Here is a 14,755-nt window from a genome sequence, read left to right as displayed (position 1 = left end):
TATATGTACAGAGAGTCCGAGTCCCTCCCCTCATACCCAGCCCCCGCCACTCACTGGGCTTTACTACCAAGAAGAAAAAAATGGTTTCCTGCAATGAGCAGTTTATGTGAAAGCATTACTCAGATGAACAATGCGCCCTTGGCTTCCACTTCGTTCAACAATTACTCTTGGCATCTAAACAAGCTGAATGAGTCTTTTTCCTTCTTGTAGCTTATGTTGAGATTCAGGATCGGTCCTCTCATCACAGACATCTGCTACTCAAAAGTTGCCTTGTCAAATCCTTTACCAGTTTTAAAGAGATCATGAAGATTCTCACAAAGATCCTATACAAAGTTCATATAAGAAATGGGTGGCAGAACCAGATCCCTGGGTTCCTGTCTGAAGGTAACTTTAGCTTTTGGGTGCCATTCCCAATTAAATGGATATGCACTCCACTCATCTGGGTGTTTAAATGGAAACTCTAAACCATTGTTAATGGCAGCAATTTTAATGATGGAATCTTTATTTTTTGTCCATTCTGCATCCTTTTCGGAAATGTCATAGTGGATGTCATGTATGAGTATCCAATTATTGCCTCTGTCTGTATTTTGGATAAAATAATCCGAAATTACCAATCTCTCAGACAGACAGAAGTTTGTTTGTAGTATTCTGAGGTAAAGGATCAGTTTCAAATTTCCTAAGCCAATAGTCTGCCTCCTTGTAACGTTCAACAAACAGTTGGAAAGAGCTGATCTTTGGAGGTAGTCCGATCTGATTAAATGTACAACCGACTGTTGGCACTTTTTTTCATTCCTCTCGTTTTTGCACGGTTGATTGCACTATAGTGAAAATGTCTCTCTGACAAGTCTTACAACCTTGGTTTTAGCTACTTATCCCAATCCTAGTTTCTCATCTACGAGCTATGCACCAGCCTTATAGAGATATCCATGATTAGGAACTAGACACCCACGACCAAAGAAGCAAGGGCAACACAACTTTTGAAGATATTTTGCCCGTTTTAAATTCAACCAACCATAAAGCTCTTCAGACTTTGGTTTCAAAACGCCAATAACTTTTCCCTGAGGAATCGTATCAAAATAACTCCTACTGGATACGTGTGTCATCCTCTCTGGTAAAACTAAACATTCAAGTGCCTGCTCAGCTCAATGAATGATTTCTGCAAATTCCAGGTCATCCGAGAAAGACAAATTCCTCATTAACCCCAGCATGTCCTGTCGGATGCTCTTGGTCAGAGATTGAGCCATATGGGGCCCATCATGTTCTATATGCAAGGGTGGGTGTAGACTCCTTGGCCTGCCAACGTGGCTGTTCCAAACAGACTTCCTCCTCATACCGGTTGAATCTGTTAAACTGCAGTACCACGCCCCCAAGTCCCCAGTGCAAGACTTTCCTGGCTCTGCTTTGGGCAGCACTCCATCTGCTCCACGTTCTGCCATCTGCCCACTAGCATGGTCAGTGTCGGAGGGTTGCCCACAGCTCTCATACCCACCCCAAGGATGAAAGAACTCCCACAAACTGTCTGAAGAGCAACTTCAGAAGCAAGCACGCGCCTGGCTGCCGCTAGCTGTCACTGTGCAGGTCAGGCCCTATTGTTTTCAATGAGATGACCCAGGGCGTCTTCCCGTTGACTGGATCTGAGATTCAAATGAAGTACATTATTCCAACAGAACAAACCATTGGTGGGGATCTGTTTGAACTAATACATTCCCCTATATAGACATTAATGGAGTGGGCATCTGGAACTAGATCCCTAGCATTTCCTTATTAAATAATAATGTAATTAACTCCAACATAGCCAAAGGATACAGGGGCGATCTCAGGGAAATTCGAAATGCCTGATGTCACACAAAGTGCTAATAAGGATATAGGGCCTCATCACAAGTTGGGCGGTATCCCAGCGCTAAATTCTCAGGATACCGCCCAACGCTATTAGCATTACCGCAACTCAGTCTGGCGCAATTTTCACTGGATCCCAAGTTGCAGTGTGGCTGCTATTCCCCATTCCCATTGGACCCAATGGGGCTTTCTCAACGCTATTAGCACCAGCGCAATTAGCGCTGCGCTAATACCGCAGACAATGGTTGGAAAGTGGAGGTATTTCACTCAAGCAAAAAGCTGGAGATAGACCTCCCACTTTCTTCCCAATATCGGGATTGGGCAGAGCAGTAATGCAGCGATAATAGAGTTACTGCTGAATTTGTATCTCTCCGCTTAACTCCTGATGACCCCTATAGTCTTTTAAAGTTATTTTGAATCACATGCATCCCTTTCGACACCGGCAAAATTCCATAAAGTGGACCGGTGACATAAAAAACGAAATTCCAAACTGTTCAAAGCTCCCTGAACCCTGCTTTAAATCAGAAGGGGTTCCAATAGTACACTCAATCTCTGGGTCTGTGATGTGCAGAAACGTGCATTCTTTGTTAATGAAAGGATGGTTTTAATTATCTGATGAGAAGAGTATTTCCTTCATTGTTCGAAGTGTCAGAATTTTGCTAAAAACGGAATTGCACAGGGCGGTTTGACGTAAACACCACTGTTCATGTCAACGTCTTTTGTCCAATAGCAAGGTGCTACATGTCAGTAGTGTTAAGCAACCTACAAAGCACACTGTATAACAAAATTGTCCTGACAAGTTTAAGGTTTTGCATTAATTTTCGATTCATACAAGGCATTGTCTTGTTAGTGGCCCATTTATCTGAGTATTAACTAAGAACCATGCTCTCTCCTACATGTTCACAAAGGGCGACCAGGGTAACCATTGCAATACAACATTTACTTTACATGTATTCTCTTACATGGTACATACATACTGAGATTGTACTATTTCTCTCAGTATTGGGGGAGGGGGGCAGAGACCACCACAGAAATGGTACATGTTGTCGCGTCTTACCTGCTATGTGATATGACAATTGAAAAAATAAATGGTTTTAACTTGTTGGTAGTGAGAAGATTGTTAGGAAGGGAAAGCATCGGGCAAAGGAGATAGGGGCTTGCTTTGTGATAATCATAGTGTTAGTAAGGATTTTGCCTACTAAAGAAAAATAAAAATATATTATTTCTGCCCTCTGGCCTGGTTCTTAGCTTACATGTTGCAGAAGGGGTTAGGGATTACAGTGGTTATATGCATCAAAGGAAGAGTTAGTGAAGAATCCGATCAAGTTATCAATTGGTTTGGCATTTGACTGTGGGGGGATCTCCAAATTAATTGTCGCCCCATAAATATATTCTACAATTGGTTATATCTGAGTGTTTATTTATTTAGTTATTTTTCTAGGAATAGGCATAAGATACACTGATAACAGTTGGGCAAATCATTTTATTTCTGTAAAAACGGTATGTCCCCTGTATTTTCGTTGCACTCACAGGATCAAACAAATTTCACGACTTCTTCATTTCATTTCACAACACTTACCCCCTGCCACCATGTTGCTTTTGGGGCAAGGACTGCATCTTCAGCTTCAGAGCAATACAAAACATTGAAAAATTTGGAACTCAGTCTATTATCGGAGCACAATCCCTAGGGGGACAAGGTCAGATAAGCTGTTGTTAACAGAACGTGTAAATATGGAATGAGGAAGTATACCAGCTGAAGGAACTTGGCTAGTTTCCATAGATTGTACAGTGTCACGCTATATTGTAAAACTACTTACCATGTGAAGAGGAGACTATTTGATCCGTATTACAAAAGAAATAACGCCCACTGGGGGAATGCTAGATTTGCCCACACATAAGGATAAATAATTCTTTTAGGCCAGAAATGACACTCAGCCATCACTTTTCAATGTCTTTGTCCATTTGGATTAAAGAGCATAAATAACATTATCCGCTGAAAGAGGGCCCTGCGCATTCCTCAACTTGAAAGATCTTCAATGACCTCCATGACTTCCACTATATCCTGGCACGTGTCAGGGAGTCCCAGGGATGCCACCCCCCTACGAAATGTGAAATATTAGACCACTCGAAGACTGGCCATACCCTGAACAATGTCCACACGGACTGTGCCAATATTATGTTATCTTACAGCACCGGGTGATTCAGTGTGCTGTAAAAGTTGGAAACCAAGCCTAAACAGGTCTCAACTCCAACATGCTTTTTTAATAGACAGGTATTAGGAAAACGATACATTATCTTAGCAATGATGTAAATTAATATCCCTGCACCAGTTCACGTATTTCATATGACTCATTGAGGCTGTAATGTCATTAATCTTTTATGGGTGTTCCCAGACCTCGGTGACGGCAATCATGTGTTTGAAACAAGGCATGGATGATCCATTTTGGTTAAGTACATCTCTCATAGCTCCCCAAAAGATTGCCAATTAGGGAGATTGATGTAACCAAATGTAGGACAAAACCGGTTTCAAATGTATTAGACATCCAATTAATAACCCAGCTCACGCCGTACATGCAGGTTTGGAGTTGTTTTTTGGATGTCCAAGTAGTTGTTTCAAGGTATTTTCAGTTAGAATCAATTAGTTATATATCATATGACCTTATATCTCTGCACCCTAATTAGCTCTCCGTCCCACTTAAGCCTTGAATACTCTCAGTGGTGACAGGACTGCCCTCCCACATTGTTTGCGAGCAAATTGCAAAACTCTTGAGGGTTTCTTGGTCAAAATCATGCTCAATTTAGAGATGTGACCTTGCCAGGAGCCTTTTTCTTAGATTGAATAGCCAAATAACCATAGAACGATCCTTCCTCAAAAGTAAAATGGTTTGTCATCAATTTAAGTCATTTTACTTTTCTTTTGCTTCCAGAACATGTCATCACTTTTTTAAAATAATGTATCTCCAGACCTTTGGACATAGATAATTTAGGAAGCATTGACAATTGATCATTAGATCTGATGGTGTTTATGACAAAAATATAGTATGATCGGAAAATAATAAAATACCTACAGCAGAATCTTTGAGGGTTGGGGCCTCTGCTGGTAAATTGTACATTTTTACAGCAAAGTCATTTATGAAAGACGAAATAGAAGGGGGCTAAAACACATTTTTGTTGGGGGGAGGCTGCAGTTTTCACTCACTGTATTGAGCACTAGTTGTATTATTTCAATATAGAGTGTTAAATGTACTCACACATGCAACAGGAACATTCATTTACTCAGATCATCTCATAAAATGTGCCTCACCACTAGAATGAATGCCGTATTAAGATCAATGAAACCCATATAAAGATTCAGCTTCCCTAAAATTACACATTTCACAATCAATTAAAATCATACAAGACCCCGTTCCACCTTTCACACCCCCTTCTGGAATCCAGCTGGCAGGTAGCAAACCTATCCAATCCTTATGTCTTATTATATCATAATCCTCTAATCATTTGAATGCAATGTTCCCATATATTTGTATACACTTTGTCCTGGAGGGAGATTGGCCAATAGTTGATTCTCTTTTGCAAAAACATCCATCTCATTAAAAAAAAAAACATGACAGATCTACAAGGTTTTGCCAAAGTAAATTACTACATTGGTTAAACATGTTTTTTTACATTTTGTTTATGGGGGCCCGCCTTACCTTCTTTTGCCCGCCACTACATTTTCACCTGTTTCGCTTACTTGGTCCGTCTATACTACCATCAAAGTTAACATCTAGCCACTCTCCATCGAAAAAATTCTTTACTATTTGTATTGAGAGACAAGTATATTTGCTTCAGATCCAAAGATTGACATTACACATCCCTACAATCTACATAAAAGAGCTAGCTGCCTTTTTCCAAAGGTGAACACTCTTTCCAAAGGAATGGTATCCCTCTGATATGCAAACATTCATTCTTGCAAGGATATTTCTGCATTTCTTCAAGGTCAAAATGTGCAGTCGATCATACATTTACAGAAGGCCTGAAGATGCCAATGTCCATCTCTGCCAACTAAGACACCAGTATGTTCTGTGAATGCTTACTTGCACACTATTACAGCACCACAGGCTGTGCCCGTGTTAGTTGAAAGAGAAACATTTCAATTGCATTTCCATTGTACACTACTGCAGTGATACCAGTACTGTCTTCTGGGGATTTCACAGGACAGGCATACACTCTGAAATATCAAATGTACTCCAATCTGCTCCTCTCCTGTGCCATTGCTTCACTACATCTGTGCTCAAAGCAAGAGCCACAGCAAGAGCTTAAGTAAACGGGCCAAATAATTCATACAGTTAAAGGTCACTCGTTAAACGACGAACAGTGGGCTGCTTCTGTTAGCTAGGTCCCCTGTCTTGGAGGGCTTGAGATAGCACTGCAGAGACAAGGCAACTGATAACATCGAACTGTGCTATTATCATCAAACCCTTATTGATTGGCCGTGGAGTTGACAGTTCTGAATCATCGAGAAGGAGGCCATTTACCTCACTCAAGATGCCTCCTGGCCATTTTATGAAACTCTCTGCAGAGATCAATACACCCACAGTGCTTGGAGCATTTCAAAAGAAATGCACAGTGGAGAGATCTGGAGTGCAAGATAGAGCACACGGATAGCGTTCCCTGGGTGTGAGTTTTCTGCCTTTGGCTCACCTTGGAGGACAGCTATATTAATTTGAAAGCAACTCAGAACTCTAGACTTCCAACATTTTGTGACGTCTAGTGTCTCTGCCCATGAACACATGGGCTGTTTAAATACAATACTTTCCTGGTGTTTTGACACAGCATATACAACTTCTGTTTACCCATGTGAAGAAGAAAGTGTGGTCGTGTACAAAAAATGTAAATTGCACAGAGGGGACCAGCAACATTAACGCTTACTTGCTTTTCGGTCTCCATAGGCAATGCTCATCATTTACAAAGTGAAGTGCAAAACAAATGCTCAAACACAGACAAAGAGTGTAAATTCTGCCTGCCATTTACACGCAGAAGGCCGCATATCCAATGAATTCCTGTGGAATACACTAGCTTTTAGTAGATGTTAAAAATGGGCTGAGTGCATGGGAATCCACTGGTTTCATACCAGCACAAAAAGGTCATGCAGGTGTCGAATCATACAGCGCTTGGGGATTCAGCCGCTCGCATTGTTTTGAACCTTCCTAGACATTCCTATACATGCCCACAAATTCCCATCTTTAACGTCGCTTCACTGTCTTCCTATCAAATCTCGAATCTACTTCAAACTTCTCACTTTGGCGCAGAAAGGCCTTTATGGACAAGCTCCCTTGTACTTAAAACACCACCAAAACTGGCACCGGCCACAGAGAACAGCATACAAACTCACAATGTCATTGCCCGCTTCCACATATCTGGCAGCTTTGTCAGATTGGGGCGCAATCCTCACGGCCAAACTCTGGAACAACCTCCCTCTTGATTTACGCAAAATCGAAAACCACCTTCTATTTTACAAATGTATTAAAGTCTATCTATTCTAAAGCCGGCCTCCCCATTTCATGACATAGTTAGTAGCGAGCTAAGATACCCTTGGGTCATTGTGCCACATTCCTTGGTCACACCCTGGGGTTGAAGGATAGGATACCATACGAGTCGATGATGGTGGTGGAAAGAGCCCTTAACACAGCCCCAAATTGATAAAAAAATTCCCTGGAACGTAAACTTAAACTATGCCATACCACACCAGAGGAACCTAGAAATTATCTCCTCTGTCTTAAACTATTATTTAATCAAACCCAGGACTATAAGATGCAGTCAAACCAATATCGTTTTCGTTATGTTGCCTAACATACAATGTAACCTTTTTGCTATTTTCCCGCCCCCTTAGGGGTTGTGAGTTCAGGGTTTTGATCCACGTATACAACGCTGGGACTCAGGGAAAATGCAACAGGTTTTATAATGCCTTATTAAGCCTTATTAAGCCAGGGTCCTCCTTCCTGGTAGAATGATAGGTTAGTACTTGCTATAGAACTAGAGGGATGCCTGAAAATCAAATATGAAGTCCAAATACGAGGAAAATCTCTTATTTTGTCTTGCCTTTAAGGCTGTCCTATACGAAAAATGTAAAAATGTAAATAGAATTAAAACACAATACAAAATAAAATAGAAATTACTGCTTCCTACAATTTTCAGGAGAGAGAGCTCTAGAACCCATGAGGAATGGCCAAAGTAAGAGGTCAAGGAATACCATTTTTTTCGAGATGGAAAAATGTCAGTTTGGAGCAAGAAAACTGGCTCCATACACATATTGCCCACTTCAATCCAGTGAATAAAGAAGACCTCAAAAAAGTCTCTGAAGTAGGATAAAGGCATACATGTGAGACTTATATTAAAATGAAGTACCTGAGGGCCATTAGCAGGTTACCACTGACCACAAGAGTGGTGATATTCACCATTAGTATAAAAGAAGACCAACAAATAAACAATATAAATCAATTCTTTATCACCACTATGAGATAAAAATAGCTCAATGTATCCAAAGAATTTAAAAAGAAATATAGGTCACTGCATGAAGCTATTAGTAGCACGAAAGGTAACATACACACAGAATAAATCACACTCTACAACCTGTGTCAATTATTGGGGAGCAGACAGCATACTTAACAGTGCTTATCGTAGTTTGAGATCTGTACCAGAAGAGTGCCACTAGAGTGCTCAACAGACTAATTCAGTACAGCCGGCAGATCCACGAGAATGTGTTCATAAGGGACTAGCCATAGTAGTATTAAATAGGATGAGTAATTATAAACCATACAAAAAGGTGCAACTGATGTTTACCTTATACCATAAAAGTATGGTCAAGAATGACACCGCCCTGTGATGCCAACCAGAGTGACCGCCTACCAAGAGGTTGAAGGGAACACACTGAGAACAGACAAACAAAGACACCTCATGGGAACTTTAGTCTCTGGGGTAAGTACTCCCCAAGTTCACCAAAATAACGTTATCAGATGTATTAACATATACTTCACACTACACCAATCAGAGTAGAAGGGATTTTGTTCATGAGAGAGATTTGTGGTAAAACACAGAAGAGGAAAAAAGTACAATACAGCTTGAGACACTCCATGAACTGCCACTATGTAGAGACTGATCTCCTAATGCATGTATTGCCTTAAGAAGACAAAGTAAATATTGATCTACTGTTATTGGACACTATGTATTAGAGCCTAACGTGGACACTGCCAAGGAAGAGATCACAAATAATTGAGAACAAGGAAACACATTCTATTGTGAGGAAGTGCACCTTGCAACACAGAGAGCATTGCAGAATCTGAAGTGTTTCGATGAGGGATAATGTTGCTTGTTCCCCCAGACTAGAAGGAAGACTACTGGAAGTCAAAAGAAAGAGGTGTTGGGGCCAAGCGTATAAGCGACACTTCGAGAGTGCCTTGAAATGATTGCCTGCGGTCTGTGAAATGTGGTGGAGAGATGAACCAAGCAAGTATAGAATAGCAGGCATATCGGCTCTCAGACACTAAACAGGTTCTTAGTATTCAGTATCAGTGATAGAATCACCATGGAGAAGACCAGTTGTGACAGTGAAGGAGGAACCAGTAGTGATTTATGCCCTAGAACGAAACAGAGCAAAACCATTAGTGATCTCTCCTGGAACTTGATGTTGAAGATTCTAAGAGCCACAAAGGAAACTGAATGTTACAATAGGTGCTGCTTGCCTGCACCTGACGTCTCAGGTTCCTACAGCCATTTAGAAATGCAGCGAGAAGTTGGACATCCTAATAACTATTGCATAGTGGGGATTGAAGTTCATGGTCCCAAAAGATATTTGGAAAATTCACTACCCAGATAAATGTTGGCTAGTGGGGCTTGGAGTAGACCTTAGAGACAATTAGAAATTGACTAACCCCAAAACATTGGAACTAAATTCCCAAAACGCTTTGGAATATTAAAATTATATCATGCTGGGAGTTATTTAAGTAAAATGTTCAAGCAAGACCAATGGCCTTATGATAGCAAAATAATCTACAATAGATAAGATACCAAATTTTTACGGGAATCGGTGAGCTTATTACAATGTGGTGAGTTTGAGTGACATTTTGACCAGGTTGTATGGGGGAGTAAATGTAGCAGTTTCCAGGGAAAATACTTGAGTTGACTCTCATAGGATTAAGGACAATCAACATTAGACATATTTAAGTGCAGATAGGAGTAGCGGCCCAAAGCTCTTGGTGGAGGTCGGAGTTGAGGCAAAAAGGCCATTTTGGTTATAAAATGTGGTTGCAGATCAGAGGCAAAAAATAGTATTCCTGTACAAACTATTTGACAAATTCAATCTTTGAACTCTAAGCATTGACTTACCTCATCATTTATATCAAACCTGTCACAGTATGGAACATGAACACAAGGACAATGCATCATGGGGTACAAGCATATATGTGGTATATATGTAGATACAATGTTTACATGTGTGGTTCGATCTGTACAAATAAATGGTAGATATTTTGAGGTTGAATGCAATCAGAGTTACCTGCCTCTTAGGTCTCTGAGTTTAACAGCGATCTACCAGGCCATGTCTTGTATTGTAAGACGTGCTTCAAAAAATAAGCATGACCAAACAGGCCCAAGCAGAGACCATAATTGTTAAATAGTTCACTCCATTTCTTTCCAGTCAGGTAAACATGGTTCCCAATACATACCGTGACATCCTTCAGGCCTATCCTTATGTCGTCATCCAAGTTGTGATTTATTACCACACAAACATTGCACGTTTTAGTGGCACACAGCAGAAATGTCAATACTCTAGAACAACTAGAAAGATGGCAACACCTACTCGTTTGCTGGCAACATTACTTTCCCAAGCAGAAATGTGAGTTTTGCATAGCCAGCTGACCTATGTCACTGCCAAGACCTGCTTCTGTTGTTGACGTTTCTGACCACTTGTGGGCATGTGGACACCCTGTGTATGCCCCTCTCAGAATGAGAAAACTTGAATGATGGTATGGGGGTGACAATGGTAAACTGTACTGGTCTCATGGTATTCCCAAATATTACAGAAGCTAATATCCAATGAAGCTCCATGTTTCGATAATTAACAATGATTGTGGAAATACATATTTGTAAGGGACAGGCGCTTCTCATGGAGATCAGGGGCCAGATTACAGAAACTTTGCACCGGTGCAAGTGCAAATTTTGCACGGTATTAGCACTAGGGCAAAGTTTGCCCTATTTTTAGAAACACTGGGACACATTAAAACACCACTGCACCTCGACAAGTGCTGTTTGGCATATTAAAAGCGCCAGGGCAAAAATTGCCCTAGTGCTAAAAAGATATATTATTGATGCCTTTTTGCATCAGGGCACAGTTTGCCCTAGTGCTAATACCATTCCGTATTAACACTAGGGCAAACTTTGGCCAGGTGAAAACATGTAGTGAAAATGAATCTTTTTAGCACTAGGGCAATTTTTGCCCTGGTGTTTTGAATATGGCAAACTGTACTTGTCGATGTGCAATGGTTTTTTAAAGTCTCTCAGTGTTTTTATAAATAGGACAATCTTTGCCCTAGTGCTAAAACTGTGCACTTGCAATGGTGCACAGTTTCTGTCATCTGGCCCCAGGTGATAACTGTGGATAACATTACATTTTTTCGTGCACAAAATGTATTAAATGAAAGCCTTATCAAGCCCTTTCAAACACGTCTTCACTTTCAACATAAAAGAGATTCGTGAAAGTAGAAATACTACATGTCTGGGGGAAATCTTTTGTTATGGTTCACAATAAAATAGAATCTCTTTGTCATTAAATGATCACTTTGTTTCTAGGACCACAATAAATAAATCCACAAATTGAGAATTACCCATGGCTTGCTTAGAGATGATTATAAATCTAACTTGGCAATTCTGTGCTTTACTTAAAAGACAGCCACATAAACCCTGCTGATGCTCAAAGGCTATGAAACTCAATTTGATTGTATTTTGTTTACAAAACCTGAAAGTCTCAGAGGAGACCAATATAAATTAGCTACACGTTTCCAACTCCAACGAATCTTTAAATGCCAGTGGGTGTTCTTGCTGAGGGATATTGCACATTTTGTGCCATTACACTTAAATTGGAATTGGTATTCTAAATAATCAGCTGTCACAACCACATGGACTTGTACTGGGAAGTGCTGTAAATTCCCATTCATTTAAGTCTAAAACTACATATAATTAAACAGATAGTCAAACTATAAGGTTATTGTATGTTTAATGCATGAAACATCTTTCTTTTGCAAAGCCTTCTTCACTTGACAAACGTCCTTTATTACCCAACCCATTTAATATCACAGCACAAAAGCTGCTGCTCGGTTGAATGCCTTTCCACACCAGGAGCAAAATAATGAACCAATAAACCATTAAAATGTGTTTAGGGAGCCATTCATGAAGCCACACACATATGTATTCACTGAAAACAAATGTTAAAAAGGGACGTTATAGTTAAGTTGCACTAATAAAAACCAATGAAATTCATTGAAAAATACGCTGTTCAAGGGACGTTATGGTTACAAGTAAAACCGAAAAACCTCAGAAATTCACCAGCAACCATAACTCATGCCAATACCATGCACTGCTAAGCCTAACACCCAGGACATCAAAGATGACATTACAAATGTCATTGATGATATCACTGATGACATCACATATCTGGCCCACTTGTTTTTGTTCCTTGACATATATAGGCCAGGTGGTCTTGTTCACTGGCAGTCAGAATAATAACATTTAAAAAGGTGCTATATATCTAGATGTTAACCATGTCATAAGTTCTTTAAGTACTTTCCTTAGGCTTTGGTCTCAGCTCATGGTGGCACATACATGGGGAAACGAGCAGGCCTCAACACCACAATTCATTTGTATACATGAAGATAAACTTTAATGTCATTAATATTTTCTGATGATGCAGTTTCTTTCTTCCTTACTTTAGTTTCCCTGTATGTGCCTCTGATTTGTATGCATTGTGGTGCTTCATATGTATTGCTTGTACCAGCACAAGTGCTGTAAGTCTTGAATTGTTAGCTAGTTATTACATGTTTAATATTACTCAAAACTCTGATAAGGGAACATTCATTATTGTACTATCCAAAATTACAAGATTCTAAATAGTGTACTTCTATGGTGCATGCTGCAGTCATTGCCTATGTTTATATATGATTAGGTGTCTGTATTAACAACACTCCAATACAATATTATTATATTTTTATTATTATTATTATATTATTAAATTATTATTAGATGAGTACATTCTTTAATAGATTAAGTAGTTCATAATAGGTCTCCCGATCACTCCTGACATCTTGTTATCAACAATATAAACACAACTCCTTGTAGAGACTTTTCATCAAAATGTATTTCACGTGTGATGTCATCAGTGATGTCATCAATGACATTTGTGATGTCATCTTTGATGTCTGGGTGTTAGTCTTAGCAGTGCACAGTGGTGGCGTGAGTTATGATTGCTTAGCCTACCATAACTGGCGAATTTCAGGGGTTTTTCGGTTTTACTTGGAACCATAACATCCGTTTAACAAAGTTTTTCTTTGAATGTATATATATATATATTTTAAAGTACCTCTGCCCTGCTTTGAAATGCTGCCCGGGCCACGTCTCATGTTATGCCGACGTAACCTGTTCGCACTCATGCACCGCGAGACAGAAACCAGGAAGCTGTATGAACGTCCAAGTTCCTATCTGTGTGTCATACGAACACGAAGTCAGAAAGCGATGCTCTGTGCCGCTGGCCGCCAGAAGTGCTGCTGCTTGCGTGATAGCACAGGCGCCAGGCCCTGCAACACCCAGTTCAGCACCCTGGCTGCTGACTTTGAGTCAGGCCATCTAGGGTGAGGGACTGAGCCACGCAGGGCATCCCAGCCCTGAATCTGTTGGCGCGCGTCTGCCAGGCATCTCTGCATTATGTAATGAGACAGCGCAAGCCTTGCTGGGCTTGCGCTGTCCAATTACAAAATTGATGACTCAGGCCCCCCTGCCCTCCTTCCAAAAGATAGGGGGGGCAATAAGACATGCCACAGAAGTTGGGGGGGGCAAAACACCCTACCTCCCTATAATTACGCCCATTGTCTTTTGTTCAGCGCTTTGTTGTAAAGCGCTATATAAGTTACAAATGTATACAAAAAATAAAAATACCATGTCTCTCAGTACTTATCTGAGAATATAAATCAGCTACAATGTTCACATCAGAAGAAACTCTGTGGATTGTACTGGATAAATATCACAAATCGATGGGCAGCATGCGTTTTGCGTGTGTTATTTGTTATGTTGTGTCCAGCCACCATATTCTAAAGTGCTCAAAAGCAGCCAGATAGGTCATTTTGAACTACATAGGATATTTCTTTAGGAACATATTCATGTCTTTATGCAGGTTAATGGTTGGAAATACGTACACTAAGCATTTGCAATTTCATGTCTGTCTGCTAAATCTGTATTTGGGGCTAAATGTTAAATTTCAGACAGGAAATTCTCATGTATTTATTTTCTTAACCATGAAACTATTCACTCTTACATTTATTGAAATTTTATATACAGCTGTGATGCTGAAAGCACCAGAAGCAACAGACTGGCCCATTATATGCAACATGTCCTGAAGAGACACCAATAAATCTCCAAGTAAACATGGCTCTATGACCGCATACATTTTTATCCCGCCAAAATCTTTCCATAGACTGGCTAATCTAGCCGTTTCCATCAGTTTTGCCCAAAAGAGGAACTGGCATGAGGGGATGGGTGTGAATACATTAGGATATATATTCCAAGAACACAAATCCTACAAAAAGGGCCTCTTCTGCTGTCTGTCTTTTGACTTACTGAGTACCTTCTTAATTTCATCCGTGTGCCCACTTCCCGCAATAAAACAGTAGGTCAGCAA

The 14,755-nt window shown here is 40.2% G+C and overlaps 1 protein-coding gene and 1 pseudogene across 4 annotated transcripts in view; both read right to left on the bottom strand.

Annotated features, from left to right (window-relative positions):
- The window catches only part of PCDH15 (protocadherin related 15), a 3,978,145-nt gene that overhangs the window by 2,569,823 nt on the left and 1,393,567 nt on the right, over positions 1-14,755 (bottom strand). The window lies entirely within an intron of this gene.
- The window catches only part of LOC138473512 (phosphatidylinositol 4-kinase type 2-beta pseudogene), a 139,433-nt pseudogene continuing 124,780 nt past the window's right edge, over positions 103-14,755 (bottom strand).

Source organism: Ambystoma mexicanum, chromosome 8 (assembly GCF_040938575.1).
Source record: "Ambystoma mexicanum isolate Mex_15411 chromosome 8, UKY_AmexF1_1, whole genome shotgun sequence".
NCBI classification, from domain to species: domain Eukaryota; kingdom Metazoa; phylum Chordata; class Amphibia; order Caudata; family Ambystomatidae; genus Ambystoma; species Ambystoma mexicanum.
The sequence above is the reverse complement of the archived record's forward strand: the minus strand, read 5'-3'. Positions and strand labels throughout refer to the sequence as shown.